This window comes from Podarcis pityusensis (genome assembly GCF_964106645.2).
Source record: "Podarcis pityusensis genome assembly, chromosome: 7".
NCBI classification, from domain to species: domain Eukaryota; kingdom Metazoa; phylum Chordata; class Lepidosauria; order Squamata; family Lacertidae; genus Podarcis; species Podarcis pityusensis.
Genome location: NC_138031.1, coordinates 19840082 through 19855204, shown reverse-complemented (window position 1 = coordinate 19855204; position 15123 = coordinate 19840082). Strand labels below are relative to the sequence as shown.

The window sequence follows — 15123 nt, the reverse complement described above, 5'->3', positions numbered from 1 at the left end:
CAGTAACATTCACTGTTTTAGCAGTCTGTCAAATCACTCCTGTCAAAGAGCTTATTTCCCTCAACCTGAAAATACCATGACTCCCCCCCCCCCGCCGCTTCTTTTACTTAAAGGGCAGACTTCCAGTGAATTTCGTTGCACAAAGGTGACACTTCCTTTCGCTTAACAGATAAGACAGGTATGGTTTTTTTAACCTAGTTATTTTCATCTTGATTTTATTTTAAGTGCAATGAATAACTGTGAGATTTCTACAGCATCCGGAGCATTGTTAGTTGACAGGTCTTAAGCACTCTGTGTTTCTGTGGAGTCCTCTGCAACTTTAAAACTTGACACAATAACTAACATATGGCACATTCCTTATTATAGGTGTCAGACTGCTGCAGAGCAGAGCTTGTGCTGCCTACATTGAAAATGCCACCCAGTCTGAAATTCTAGTCTAGAAGCAAATTGCACTTGGCTCATTATTAACCATGTAAATGTACACTTTCGCTAGCTGAACACCATGTCTTCTGCGTCGCCTTGTGCACATAGAAAGGTGCGTTGGAAAGTGTTGCGTTATTTGTGCCTGTCATGGCGTTCCTTCTCACTTTGTCATGGGTACTTTATTCTCTGCATCTCTGAATGGTCACCTGGGTGGGAACCAGAGGAACAGAAGAATAAAGCAGTTGATCAGTCCAAAGGTCTATCTAGTTCAACATCCTGTTTGCAGGATAGACCTCAGCTATGGTCTTAGCTATGGTGGAAGGAGTGTGTGTGACACCATTCTAAATTTCACACAATGCCCACACAGGTAAAATGCATAAATGCTCCAGGAGCTGGCCATACATCATAACAAGCAAACCCTTCCTGGGGAATTATACAGAGAAAAAGATAGATTACTCACCTCGCCACCATACACGTAAGTTCAAGGGACCAGCTATTTCCCCTCATACAATTCCATAGGAAGGGATTGCACAAAATGGCCAGTTCTTGGAACATTTTAATATATATCTATTTTTCTCATATGGTGCATTTAGAGCAGCTTGTCCCCCCCATCCCCCAAGAAATACATAAACAAGCAGTTCTTGGGTCGCCTCACAATCACTCTTAGTTGTTGGATTGTGTGCAGAAAGATGTAGTATTGTGGGATGTCAGATCATTAAAAAAAAAGAAAGGTAAGTTAAAGGACCCCTGGACAGTTAAGTCCAATCAAAGGCGATTATGGGGTTGTGGTGCTTATCTCGCTTTTAGGCCAAGGGAGCCAGCGTTTGTCCACAGACAGTTTTCCAGGTCATGTGGCCAGCATGACTAAACCACTTCTGATGCAACAGAACACTGTGACAGAAACCAGAGTGCCTGGAAACACCATTTACCTTCACACCACAGTGGTACCTATTTATCTACTTGCACTGGCGTGCTTTCGAACTGCTAGGTTGGCAGGAGCTGGGACAGAGCAACGGGAGCTCACCCCATCACAGGGATTCAAACCGCTGACCTTCCGATCAGCAAGCCCAAGTGTTTCAGTGGTTTAGACCACAGCACCACTCGCATCCCTATCAGTATTGTCTACTCTACACTGGCTAACAGCAGCTCTCCAGGGTTCTCTCTCAGTCCTGCCTGGAGTTGCTGGGAATTGAACCTGGGAGCTACTGCAGGCAAAACAATTGAGTGATGCCCCTCCCCAAAGTTCATAGCTATGAGGGCCATTCCACATATCTGTTTTCTGATCTGTGCACTCATATCCAGGTGAGGCGAATAAGGTGAGTCTGTTCACAAATGCAAAGTGAATGAAAGCCTCTCCCATTCCTAACTTCAATAAGTAAATTCATAAATAGAGATCTGTGACTAATCTTGGATAGTAATGTGCCTCGTGCCCACAACTGTTTCTTCCCCTTAAAAATATTTTATGAAGAGCTTTGTAAAAGGCTTTTTTGAAAATTCACCGTGAATTATGTATGCGTTCACTCCCCATTATTCTCTGTTGTCGGCTTAACTTTCCCATTCCTTGTAGAAAATGGTTTATCTCCTGTCCAGAATCTTTGGGCAAAACTGATTTGATCTTATCAAAATTCATAATGGTTATAATTAAGGTGCACATTATAGGAATAGACATTAAAACCGTGTGTGGTCGATACTTGACTTAATCTCCTCTACAGGAGTCAAAGCAAACACTAGTAAACAAATGCAGAAGTGTCACATCAGGTAAGATTATATGCTTTGTTTTTGCTTAAAGCAAGAACATCTACCCCCCCCCCAGTGAGTCATAATTTGGATTGAAGAAAAAGCGTAAATAAAGTGTTAATAAGTGAAAAATCCTATGTGGGATTAGAGACAAATCTCTCAAGTTGTTGAAGCCCATTGCTATAGTTCCAAATGTGTTCTGAGATGCAAAATCTTTTAAACAACTCCATGGCAGAATGATAAAATATGCTGCAGCCATAATGTGAATGTTAAAACATAAAGAATGTTTTAATCAGAAAATGAAAGTTAAGGGAAATGAAAGGGACAGGATGGGAGATGAATAAAATGCATGCATAACAGTTGAATATGGTTTACTTCATTGATGGCCTGTTCCAAAAGATCAACTGCAGAACAACCAGGTATAATTTTGGGCGCTGCATAAAGAATGCTCAAGGGATTGGATCACTGCAAATTCTGAGTCAAACTGGCCTGAGTGTCATCTCCCAGACAAATGTATGGATTGGAATTCAGAACTTGGCTATCTTCTGTTTTCGAACTTGCCAGATGTTCTGGTTCAATTGTCAGCTAAGAAGAAGGATAAACATGCATTTAAAATGCATATTTTAAGTGAATGTACATTTAGAATAGTGTACTTGGATAGAAAATACATTTACTTTGCGGTCTTATGGTCCCTAGGAGAGTATTTCAGTGGTCATAAGATAAAACAGACCTCCCTCTCAGTGAGCAGAGAATTTTTTTTTGTTATATTAAGTTCCCTCCCTGCCACTGTACCCCCAACTCTCTCTGTCTCCCTTCCAGCAGGCTGCCAGGGAAGGGGCAGGTTGCTCTTGACAGAGGTCTGAAGTGATGCTCATTATACTTGCTCATTACAAGGACAGCCCTGATGATTACCTAGAATTTGCACCTCAGCTGCATGCTGGAAGGTTCTTAAAGGGCCAAACCTTCCATTATGATGCCTTTCTGAATCTGCTGCTATCTCAGGAGAAGGGATGTTGGGGAGAGAATTTGCAGGTAATTGGAGAAGATAGCTCAGGCTCTATGCTTGAGAGGTCCAAGCTGCTTGTTAAGCATAATTGGTTTAATTGCTTCTGAGATGGGAATGCCTGTGTGAATTGGTGAAAGGGTTTAACTGGAAGATTCCATTGAAGCTAAAGAACAGCAAGAATCTCTCTCTCTCTCTCTCTCTCTCTCTCTCTCTCTCTCTCTCTCTCTGAGCTTTAACTGGTTAATAATTATCTGATGTTGTTCTCTAGCAGCTAACATGTGAGTGTTTAACCTTAGATCATGTGAAAAGTATTGAATTGCTAATTCGCCATCTTAGAAGGGTGGTGGCTAGTTTCTTTGTTCTCAAGCTCTTTGAGAGTGAAGATATAAATGAAGATCTCCAGCTAAGCAGCCTAAGACAAGATGCAGGCTGAAATGCAGGCAATGGACCCTCAGAAAGACACACACAGAGAGCTATGTTTGTCAGCTCTGATTATAAGTTTATTTTATTTCTAAGATGCTGAGCCTGTGCAAGACAGCCCGAGACATTTTATAGACATTTTGGATGTATCTTTGATGTTTCAGTTTTGTTTTGAAGAAACAAAGTTCTGCCAGTAAAAGTTTGAATAATATCTAATCAGCCTGGGTAATGTTTTTATTCCAAAATGACTCAGCTTTTATGCTTCAAACTGTGCAATATTAATATTGGCAATACTGCTGACTTCAGAGGCATCCATCCCCTTCCTCTTGAAAGGCTAAGAACGTAAGATGAGCCTCTTGGATCAGACCAGTTGCCCATCTAGTCCAGTATCCCATTCTCACAGTGGCTAACCTGTAGGAAGTCTGTAAGCTGGATATGATCACAAAAGCCCTCTGTCCACCTGTGACTCCCAGCAGCTGGTACCCAGAGGCATAATGCAGAGTATCTTATTGCACAGTGGGTAGGCTTGAAAAATAAAGGATTTCTGAGACAGGCACCTGCTTTTCAAGATTACCATATCATGTGTTTTGGGTCATCTGAGGCTTGCCTACTTCCCAACAAGGCAGTGCTTTTTACAACTTGGCTGAGAGACGGCTTTTCATTACAGAGCTGAGGTTTCGGTAGTCCTGAGGGCACATATCTATACACTGATTGACTAGACTTCAGAATTTCTACCTAAGGCCGAACCCTTCCCCTCTCCAAGATTCTGTACAAAAATAATAAAGCTTCTTTGCTCCAGCACAAAACATTGCTCTGGGATTTCTCACTGTACATATAAATTGGATGGTAAATTTTAAAAGAGGTTGATACCAGCAGGGTAAGTGTTGCAGCTGAAAAAAGCACCTGGGAAATGTTTGCATGTAGGGGTTGTCACCATTTCCAGAGGCATGGCTGTGTTTGTTTCATCTTGCATCTGATGAAGTGGGCTGTAGTCCATAAAAGCTTATGCCATAATCAAACTGGGAGTCATAATAAAAAGGTTTGCCTTAGATTATCGACAAGGGTAGGAAGTTGCCTTATTACAAATCAGGCCATTGGTTTATCTCGCTCAGTATTATCTAGACTATAGGGATGTGGGTGGCACTGTGGTCTAAACCACTGAGCCTTGGGCTTGCAGCAGTTCGAATCCCCGTGACAGGGTGAGCTCCCATTGCCTGGTCCCAGCTCCTGCCAACCTAGCAGTTCGAAAGCACAAAGTGCAAGTAGATAAATAGGTAGCGCTCCGGCAGGAAGGTAAATGATTTTTCCATGCGCTGCTCTGGTTCACCAGAAGCAGCTTAGTCATGCTGGCCACATGACCCAGAAGCTGTACGCTGGATCCCTCGGCCAGTAAAGCAAGATGAGCGCCGCAACCCCAGAGTCGTCCGCAACTGGACCTAACGGTCAGGGGTCCCTTTACCTTGATTATCTAGACTGGGTACATGCATGCACACAGATCTACAATTTCTAGATACCTGAGATGACTGTTGCTATAGAACAGCTGGTCATGGAAATGATCAGTGCTCAGGTCCCGTTAAGTATAATGGTTTGACACAAAAATGAAAAATGGCTAAAGACATATTGCAGAAAGTTTGACATGGGGTTTTTCCAGGGGGCTATATTAAAGCCAAGGAGAGCTCTTGTTCAGCTCTTGTTCAGTTAATGATTAACTAACTGATGGTTGTTTCTCTGGTAGCTAACATGTCAGTGTTGCAACTTTAGATCATGTGGGAGGTATTAGGTTGCAAAATCTCCATTTGGAAGGGAATTGCTTTTGAGTCTTTTCTCCCAATATAATGGAGTGAAGACGTAAAATGAAGCTCTCCCATACTTTGTAAAATGCTGAGCCTGTGCTGGACAGCACAAGACATTGTATGGACATTTTGGATGAATCATTTACTGTATTCTGGTTTATTCTAAAGAGTTCTGCCAGTAAAAGTTTGAATAGTACTTTTGTGGGTCTGGACAATGATTTATCCCCAAAGGAGTCAGTTCTTGTGCATCCAGTCACTTCAAGCTGTGCAATATTAATATCTACAACAGCTCCTGCTTGTAGACTTCCTATAGGCACCTGGCTGGCTGCTGTGAAATCAGGATACTGGACTAGGTGGGCCACTGGCCTGATTCAACAGGTTCTTTTTACATTCTTATGGCTTAATCTTAAGTGGTCCCTATGACCTACTGTGACATAGGAGCCAACTCCTAGGGGTCGCGGAGCCTCCACAAGAAAATATTTGCAGGGGGCGGGCCCCCACAAAGTTCATGGGCATTCCCATTCACATGGTGTGTGTGCACTGTGTCATGTGATCAATTATGTGGGCAGGGGTTACCTGGGCCCCAAGAATATTTTATTCAAGTTGGCACCCCTGTGCTGTGAGATGTGGCTGTTTGCCATGCATGTCCCAATTCTGAATTGACCATAGGCAACTGGTTGGCCACTGTGATAACTGAATGCTGGACTAGATGGGATGCTGGTCTGATTCAGACGTTTACACTCACTGGCAACATCTCTCCAGAGTTTCACATAACAATCTTTCCTAGCCCTACCTGGAGATGCAGGGACTGAACCTGGGAACCTCTGCATTCAAAGTAGATGCTTTGAGACTAAGCTAGAGGCCCTGAACTGCTGCAATGCTCCATTGTTTCAGTATGATGCTACATGGAGTCTAGAAGCCGAGGAAGGTAGCTGAGGATATTTGGGCACTGTGCTGATCAAAGCCACTAAAAGCATGGAGAGTATATTTCAATGTTAGCAATAATAATTCTTGTATAATAAAACTGGAATACCATCAGGTTGTGGACAAAGGGTTATGTGCATAGTTAATGAATTAACATTTCAGCCTGTAGGCTGAAAGACACGGTTTCTACCTTGTAAGCCTGAAACACCTTGGAGTCATTATTGTCCCTGTTGACATGCTTTTGTAATAGCATAATTTGCATTTTCAAGGAAAACCAAATGTTCCATATAGTCTTAAAGATGTAATTTAATTCATATCGTTTTCAGGAGGTACAAGCAATGCTTAATGGAACAATATGTGTGAGCATAAAAATAAAACTTTCATGAGAGAGAGAGAGAGAGAGAGAGAGAGAGAGAGAGAGAACACAAGAGTTTAGCTCTGGAGTGCTGGAAGATTCCATTATTTAGTTACCTAACCTTCATGTAAAGCAAAGATTTCTCTTCACATTTTCTCTTTCCAGGTAGTTCCTTACACCAGGCCCATCTGCATTCCATCTGTATTGTTGCCACTCCACTTTCCATTTCATATATATATATATATATATATATATATATATATATATATGGATCCTGAACTCCCATATATAATATACAATAGGAGAGAAAGCAGAAAAACCATAGCAGTCCCTCAGCAACATTGCAATATTCTTTAGAAAACAGGGTATCTTGGGCTGCATGGTTGTAACAAAGGTGCCAAATCTCTTGAAAATTGTAACCCTGTGCCATTGACTTTAAGTAGTCCACACATTACATATATTGGGGGTTATCAGGCTGCAGGCTGCTGCCAGTCAGAGCAGACAGCACTGAGCTACATGGTCTGACTCAGTATAAGGCACCTTGTCGTGTTCCACAGCATCTCCAGTTTCTACTGTGTGTCTGAAAGCCAGGTTTTCCTCAGTTAAAAGTCTCATTTATAAATGCTCACTGTGCAATTCACATACAAATTTGTCTCTTAATGCATCATTAAGCCCCTTCCTTGAAGTCACAGTGTTAGGAAAGCCTTTTCTAATCCTGCTGCAAATGAGGAAGCAGATTCACCTTCAAGCTTGTGCCTTTTGTAAAATCGGAAACCTAATCAGGGGTTTTGGTGATATGCGCTGCTGAAGTATTTGCAACTTTCTTTTGGAAAGCTTTGCTCACAGGCTTCTGTGGAGCAGTTAAAATATTGCACAAGACTGTAAGATATTCCTCCCATAATACTAAGCAATGCTGCTACCCCTTCCCTGCCCAGGAGATTCTCATTTATGTAAATAAACTTCTGCAGGCTTTCTAAGTATTTAGGTTTTTCTTCCACAGCCCTTGTCAAAGGTTAACATGGTCTGTCACATCACAATGCTTCATAGTACTTTGAGAGTTATGGTGAACTGTGGTCTACACAGATTAGACCCAATGAAATTAATGGGTGTAAAGTAGTCATGTCTGCTCATTCCAACAAGTAGAATTAACACCTAAAGCAATCCAGAGTCCTGTTGCATGCAAGATTCTGAATCGTACTTTTGTCACCAATTATAAGAAATTTGGCTTGGCTCACACCTTTTATTTTATTATTTATTAAATTTGTATACTGGCCTATACCCGCAGGTCTCAGGGCAGTTCTCAAGATAGAATCGTGATCTAAAACCACAAAATACATAATCAAAATATGAATGTGAATAATCTGAATGTGAATCTAACAAATCTGCACTTCCTGAAACGACAGAGGACTGAAAATGCAGTTAAAATGCTGTCAGAATTATTTGAAATTCACACTTGTCTATATTTTACAATGCAGTTTTCCAACCAAATAACGTGTAAAAAAATGCATATGTTACGGGCAACGTATTTAAAAATGCATGTGTAAGTAACATACACAAATGCACAATATTAGGGGAAATTGCTTGCAAAAAATGTGCATGTTAGGAGAGATGCTGTGGCGTTTGCCCGTTCTTTTGGAAATGTCTGTACAGGGGGAGAGAAAGGGTTAATAGGTAGACCAATAGAAAAGCCCAGAGGCGGAGCCTATCTGTTTTTAAAAGGCTTAGCCAGAGGCTTAGACAGTTGGGAAAAAGGAGTTGGCAGACAGTTGGAAATAGATAGACAGTTAGTGCTGTTGGTTCTTGTGTGAGGGGAGGTAGAAGAGTTAGAGACAGGATAAAATAAGACTAAGAGGGTAAAGGGTAACAGCGTTTTGAATGCATTTAAAGTTTATTTGTGTTTGCAATAAACGACAATCTTCATTGTTAACTTGAGAACCCGACTGAGATTAAGTGTTTTACCAGGGAGAACATGGTTGGTGGCAGCGGATTAGTGGTGAACGGGTCAATAGTCCATGAAATGACCGGGGGCTCCGTATGAACGCCACAAATGCACACTAAAATGTGTCTGCATTTCAAGAGAAGTCTCCATTGGTGTCTATGGAGACTTTCCTGAAATAGAAAGAGCAGCTGCAGATAGGAGGTTGCTTACAAGATCCAGAAGTAATATCCTATGTCCCTCCTGTTTTGTCCCATGTCCCTCATCCCTCTTCTGCTTCTTGAGATCCATTAACTGGAGATACTAACTGGAAACACTGTGGGAAAGGACATATCATATCTGCTTTGCATGCAGAAGGTATCACATTCAATACCCGGCATTTCCTGAAACCTTGAAAAGTTGTGACCACTCAGTGTGGTCACACATTAGGGAGTTCATGATGGCTGGGAGTTTGTTAAGAGGGAGAAAGTAAAAGCACAACGTCAGGCAATACCAATGAGACGGAAACATGGAAGGTGCCTAAAGAAGCCAGGGTGGCTGTCTAAAGAACTTTTAACTGAGTTAAGATTAAAAAAGGATGTGTACAAAAAATGGAAAAGGGGGGAAACCACCAAAGAGGAATTCAAACAAATAGCCAGCACGTGTAGACACAAAGTCAGAAAAGCTAAAGCACAGAATGAACTCAGGCTTGCTAGAGAGGTTAAAAGCAACAAAAAAGGTTTTTATGGGTATGTTCGTAGCAAAAGGAAGAACAAAGAAACAGTGGGGTCACTCAGAGGAGAAGATGGTGAAATGCAAACGGGGGACACAGAAAGGGCTGAACTCCTCAATGCCTTCTTTGCCTCAGTCTTCTCCGATAAAGAAAACAATGCCCGACCTGAAGAATTTGGAGCAAATGATTCAGCAAAGGAAACACAGCCCAGAATAACTAAGGAGATAGTACAAGAATACTTGGCTAGTTGAGATGTATTCAAGTCTCCAGGGCCAGATGAACTGCATCCAAGAGTATTAAAAGAACTGGCAGATGTGACCTCAGAACCACTGGCAGTCATCTTTGAGAATTCCTGGAGAACAGGCGAAGTCCCGGCAGACTGGAGGAGGGCAAATGTTGTCCCTATTTTCAAAAAGGGGAAAAGAGAGGACCCAAATAATTACCGCCCAGTCAGTCTGACATCGATACCAGGGAAGATTCTGGAGCAGATCATTAAGCAAACAGTCTGTGAGCACCTAGAAAGGAATGCTGTGATCACCAATAGTCAGCATGGATTTCTGAAAAATAAGTCATGTCAGACTAACCTGATCTCGTTTTTTGACAGAATTACAAGCCTGGTAGATGAAGGGAATGCAGTGGATGTAGCCTACCTTGATTTCAGCAAGGCATTTGACAAGGTGCCCCATGATATTCTTGTAAAGAAGCTGGTAAAATGCGGTCTTGACTATGCTACCACTCAGTGGATTTGTAACTGGCTGACTGACCGAACCCAAAGGGTGCTCATCAATGGTTCCTCTTCATCCTGGAGAAGAGTGACTAGTGGGGTGCCACAGGGTTCTGTCTTGGGCCTGGTCTTATTCAACATCTTTATCAACGACTTGGATGATGGACTCAAGGGCATCCTGATCAAATTTGCAGATGACACTAAACTGGGAGGGGTGGCTAACACCCCAGAGGACAGGATCACACTTCAAAACGACCTTGACAGATTAGAGAACTGGGCCCAAAACAAACAAGATGAATTTTAACAGGGAGAAATGTAAAGTATTGCACTTGGGCAAAAAAAATGAGAGGCACAAATACAAGATGGGTGACACCTGGCTTGAGAGCAGTACATGTGAAAAGGATCTAGGAGTCTTGGTTTACCACAAACTGGACATGAGCCAACAGTGTGATGCGGCAGCTAAAAAAGCCAATGCAATTCTGGGCTGCATCAATAGGAGTATAGCATCTAGATCAAGGGAAGTAATAGTGCCACTGTATTCTGCTCTGGTCAGACCTCACCTGGAGTACTGTGTCCAGTTCTGGGCACCACAGTTCAAGAAGGACACTGACAAACTGGAACGTGTCCAGAGGAGGGCAACCAAAATGGTCAAAGGCCTGGAAACGATGCCTTATGAGGAACGGCTAAGGGAGCTGGGCATGTTTAGCCTGGAGAAGAGGAGGTTAAGGGGTGATATGATAGCCATGTTCAACTATATAAAAGGATGTCACATAGAGGAGGGAGAAAGGTTGTTTTCTGCTGCTCCAGAGAAGCAGACACGGAGCAATGGATCCAAACTACAAGAAAGAAGATTCCACCTAAACATTAGGAAGAACTTCCTGACAGTAAGAGCTGTTCGACAGTGGAATTTGCTGCCAAGGAGTGTGGTGGAGTCTCCTTCTTTGGAGGTCTTTAAGCAGAGGCTTGACAACCATATGTCAGGAGTGCTCTGATGGTGTTTCCTGCTTGGCAGGGGGTTGGACTCGATGGCCCTTGTGGTCTCTTCCAACTCTATGATTCTATGATTCTATGATTCTATGAATGTAGGCGATTCTGAGCTAGACAGACCAATAGTCCAACTCATTATATAAAACACTTTCCAAATGATTGAACTTGAGACCATGTGCTCTTCCAGTGAGCTATAGCTCCATCAACCATTATAAGAGTATGCAAGCAGGAAGATCAGATCTAGTGTTCTCATTGTGCTAGGCTGTCCTTCTTATTTTCCATTCTTAAAATGGAAGCATTCCTTGTTCATATTACAGACAATTAATGTAATTTGTTTCTCCTGTAAAAAAACAAAAACTTGGAGACATTTGTATTTCAATGGGGGAAAGGTTGGGCTGTTTTGTAATTGGATCGTTTAATGGTCTGGGCCAAAAGTGGGCCAGGTACTGTACTTCACATTAAATAAGACCTATTAAAATAAGTACACCTGAACCAGGACTCTGGTGAGATGAGTCATTTCAATATCCCTCATCAGCACTTTTCCAAAGCTGAGACTTTGCATGAGCTAGAATATAAGCTCTTTGAGTCAGCATAATGTGTCAGTTATATGTGAGTTCCCATAAATCTGTTTAAAGAGTAAGAGAATGGGAAGGCTACATCCTTGTGACATACTCTGCAGTTGCAAGGAGGTCTAATATCAACACGCAGAAGGAAGGGTGGCAGTGATGGATTAACCTTTTCTGTTTCCCTTGTCTGAAAAGCGGAAACATCCCCCCTCCACCAGCTTCTTCCATCTGTGCACAGATGTGTAAAATAGAAAGCTGTTTTTGGTCTTAGGCCCTTGGATCTGAACTTGATGCAGAAAGCCAAGCGGACTTTGTAGAAGTCTCTTGAAGTTCACACAGAGATAGTAGCACCTTAGAGACCAACTAAGTTTGTTCTTGGCATAAGCTTTCGTATGCATGCACACTTCTTCAGGTATCTGAAGAAGTGTGCATGCATACGAAAGCTTATGCCAAGAACAAACTTAGTTGGTCTTTAAGGCGCTACTGGATAATTTTTTTATTTTATATAAAAAAATTGGTCGACTGTGTCAGACCAACACGGCTACCTACCTGAATCTAGAGATAAAAGCAATTCAATATCTCAGAGGCTAAAACCAGAGATGATGTGGGGCTATGGCAGGGACACTTGATCACAGTAAGTGCTATTGTATAAAATGATTCTTATTGTGGTGAGAGAGTTGTAATTGCAAGGCCAACTCTTAGGTCAGATATAGAAGCCTGGAGTGCTACACTTGCTCACACCCCACCCACAGCCTAAGGCTCCCCAACTCTGGCATGGGAGGTGCAATGAACCTGTATTTTTCATTCAGTGGGCATTTTTATATGTTATGGATCTACTCTGGATACAATCCCTGGTCATGAACTTGCTGCATTGAAATATCATGCAGATTTGTTTCTACCTACGGAACGGTGTGTTATATAACCCTAGAAATTGCTACACAACTCCATCTGTCCTAAGAAGAACATCCTACATTGGGAGGGAGAGGTAGGATTTTTCTGGAGATGCAGAATTATGGCTATCACAACATAATGTGCAAACAAGCCTAAGGTATGTTAGAGACTTCTTTGCATTTTTGAAATTACTGTGGTAATTTACCTTCATTTCCCCAGAGTGTAATTGAAGAATTCCCAGGGGTCTCCATGCTGGGAATGGTACGCCATATGTTTACCCTTAGGAGGTCATGCAAAACTCTATTCTAGCTCCTAATTGATAGAATTACTTTATCACTATCTCCCAGAGCCATTAAGAATAGTTAGAATCCATCTCAAAATGGGAAGCAGAATTATTTTCACTACATTAAGGCTAGAAAGAAGAAGAAAATCAGGGAAAGTACCAGAAAAACCATGAGGAAAGTTACACATTTCTCTAGGAGGCAGAGGCGCCATCTTCTTAAGAGGATTGAGGGGACCCATGTGTGACACCCTGCACTGCCCCCATGACATCATGGGCACACCACTATGACATCACACATGTGGTGCTGTGCGCCTCTGTGCAATGTCATGAGGTGTGTGTGGCATTGCATGACACCCTGACATGGCATATGTGATGCTGTGAGGAGCCAGGGGGCAGACTCAAACACCCCCTGAATATTGAGGGGACTTGGCCCCCTCAAAAATACTTTGGGGGGGCTGACACTGCCTCAGCCCCTAGGAGTTGATGTGTCTGCTAGGAGGTGAGTTTGTAGATGGGACCAAGAGTGAATACAGCCCCCAGCACACTTTGAGGTTCCTCAGAATGCCAGGTCACTCTTTGGAGCAGATCCCCATAATTCCAAAACAAACAGAAAAAGGAGAAGAAATGTTTTCCCATATAGTGCACAACAGTCCCTACAAGCAAAGTCCACTTCCTTCATAATCCATACTGCCATTCTTTCACCACAAGCAACCATTGTAAATGAGCTTCCTCTTAACAGGAATGAACTAGTGCTGGCTTTGGTCCTGACTTAATTATAACTCTGAGCCCTGGACTTCAGTTGCAATGCTAGCAAAGGGGTGGTATTTCTTGCTGATCTTTCTATTCCCTTTTTCTTTTTGCTGGGCGTATGCTAGACTGTGGCTTTCTGCAACACTGTAATTAATGCATCAATTATTAGGGGTTGCAAGCTGTTCCCTCCCACCTTCCCATGTTGGAAGCCTATTGCAAAACCGCTGAGGACACTTGGAGGAAAAATGGGACGATGGACGTGTGAGCGAACAGAGACTTTAATCTCAGTGGATAGGAAAAGCAACTGCATTTCTGAGCCTAGATTTGTTGTTGTGATTTTAAATCCTTAACCATCTCAGTAGCTGTCAAATGGAGTCATGTTTCTGGGAGGAGGGGGATGTAAATACAGATGAGTGATGAAACTCTGGTTCCGAATTTCTCATTAATTCCCCAAGTGTTTTAACAACCAATCCCTCTTGGGAGGAGAATAGGGTTTCCTAACAACTCTTAGCACATTTAGCAAACTACAGCTCTGAGAATTATTTGGGGGCAGCCATGACTGTTTAAAATGGTATCATAGTGCTTTAAATATAAATGCAGCACAGTACTCCAGCCTTGAGGCTGTCAGTGCATGGACCTGACTGCCCACTCTATCCCTATCCATAAACAATCCCAGGAGGCAAACCCAACAAAACTGATAGATTTTATTGACATCCCAGCACCTCTGACAATATACAGGAAGGATTACAAGTAGCACACAGTCAATTTATAGCTTGTGTATTTCTGTAGCTATTGGCACTATCCCTATATCAAACAACTGGTTCCAAAATATAAAAATTCAGGTTTCATAAAATGTTCCTGAGGATTTTTTTTAAAAAATTCAAATGCTAGTTTAAGTCTGAAGCATGGAACATCATATCTGATACAGATCAAAAGCAGAATAGAAACAGATGGTTTGGAAAACGTGCATTTCCTCCTGTTAATTCAAATATTAATGTCTCCTCTTGGGAAGCTTCTGTTGATTGTGTCTGGCATCTAAAGCAAGAATTTCAAAAGGGGAGGGGAATTTATCTTCTCCCCAGAGACAGTTCACCAACACTGTCCTTTTAGACAAAACAACCAAGTCTCTGCCATTAACATCTTAATTAATCTCCAGGCACAACTTCCTCAGCAGAGATGCATGTCGCATGAACGAGACCAAATTCACTCCAAAGGACAAGCGGATTTTTGAAGAGATCTACCTAAATGGCAGGATGAGCATGGATAGACCCACCAGTCCTTTGTTTTTTCATCAAACAGAGAACCTTTCAGCACAGCATATGGCTTATATTCTCAGGATGCTTATCCAGCATAAAAACAGCAACAACAACACTTCAGCTGACCTTTCTATTCATGCAACACTAGATTCCATTATTTCTCAACACAGTTCCATATAGGCATGATCCTTTTATTTATTTATTTATTATGAACACCTTCAATCCCCAGCTTCAAAACCATGCCCTTACCAAAACCACCAGAGAAATCCTTTAGAACCAGGCATTTAGAAAACCTGGCTTTTGATTGCTGCTCGCAGCCCAGCCCTGACACAATCTGAATAGGGATGGAGGAGAAATTTG

At 42.1% G+C, this 15123-nt stretch overlaps 2 long non-coding RNA genes across 2 annotated transcripts; one reads left to right on the top strand and one right to left on the bottom strand.

Annotated features, from left to right (window-relative positions):
* Nucleotides 1–506: 506 nt before the first annotated feature.
* LOC308480975 lies at nt 507–12988 on the bottom strand. Its single transcript, XR_013988376.1, has 3 exons — nt 12918–12988; nt 2650–2745; nt 507–629 (listed from the first exon to the last, which is right to left on the bottom strand). It is a non-coding gene; the product is annotated as an uncharacterized lncRNA (long non-coding RNA).
* Nucleotides 12989–13133: 145 nt separating this feature from the next.
* LOC308481063 lies at nt 13134–14949 on the top strand. The gene is made up of 2 exons (XR_013988436.1): nt 13134–13256; nt 14664–14949. It is a non-coding gene; the product is annotated as an uncharacterized lncRNA (long non-coding RNA).
* Nucleotides 14950–15123: the final 174 nt, after the last annotated feature.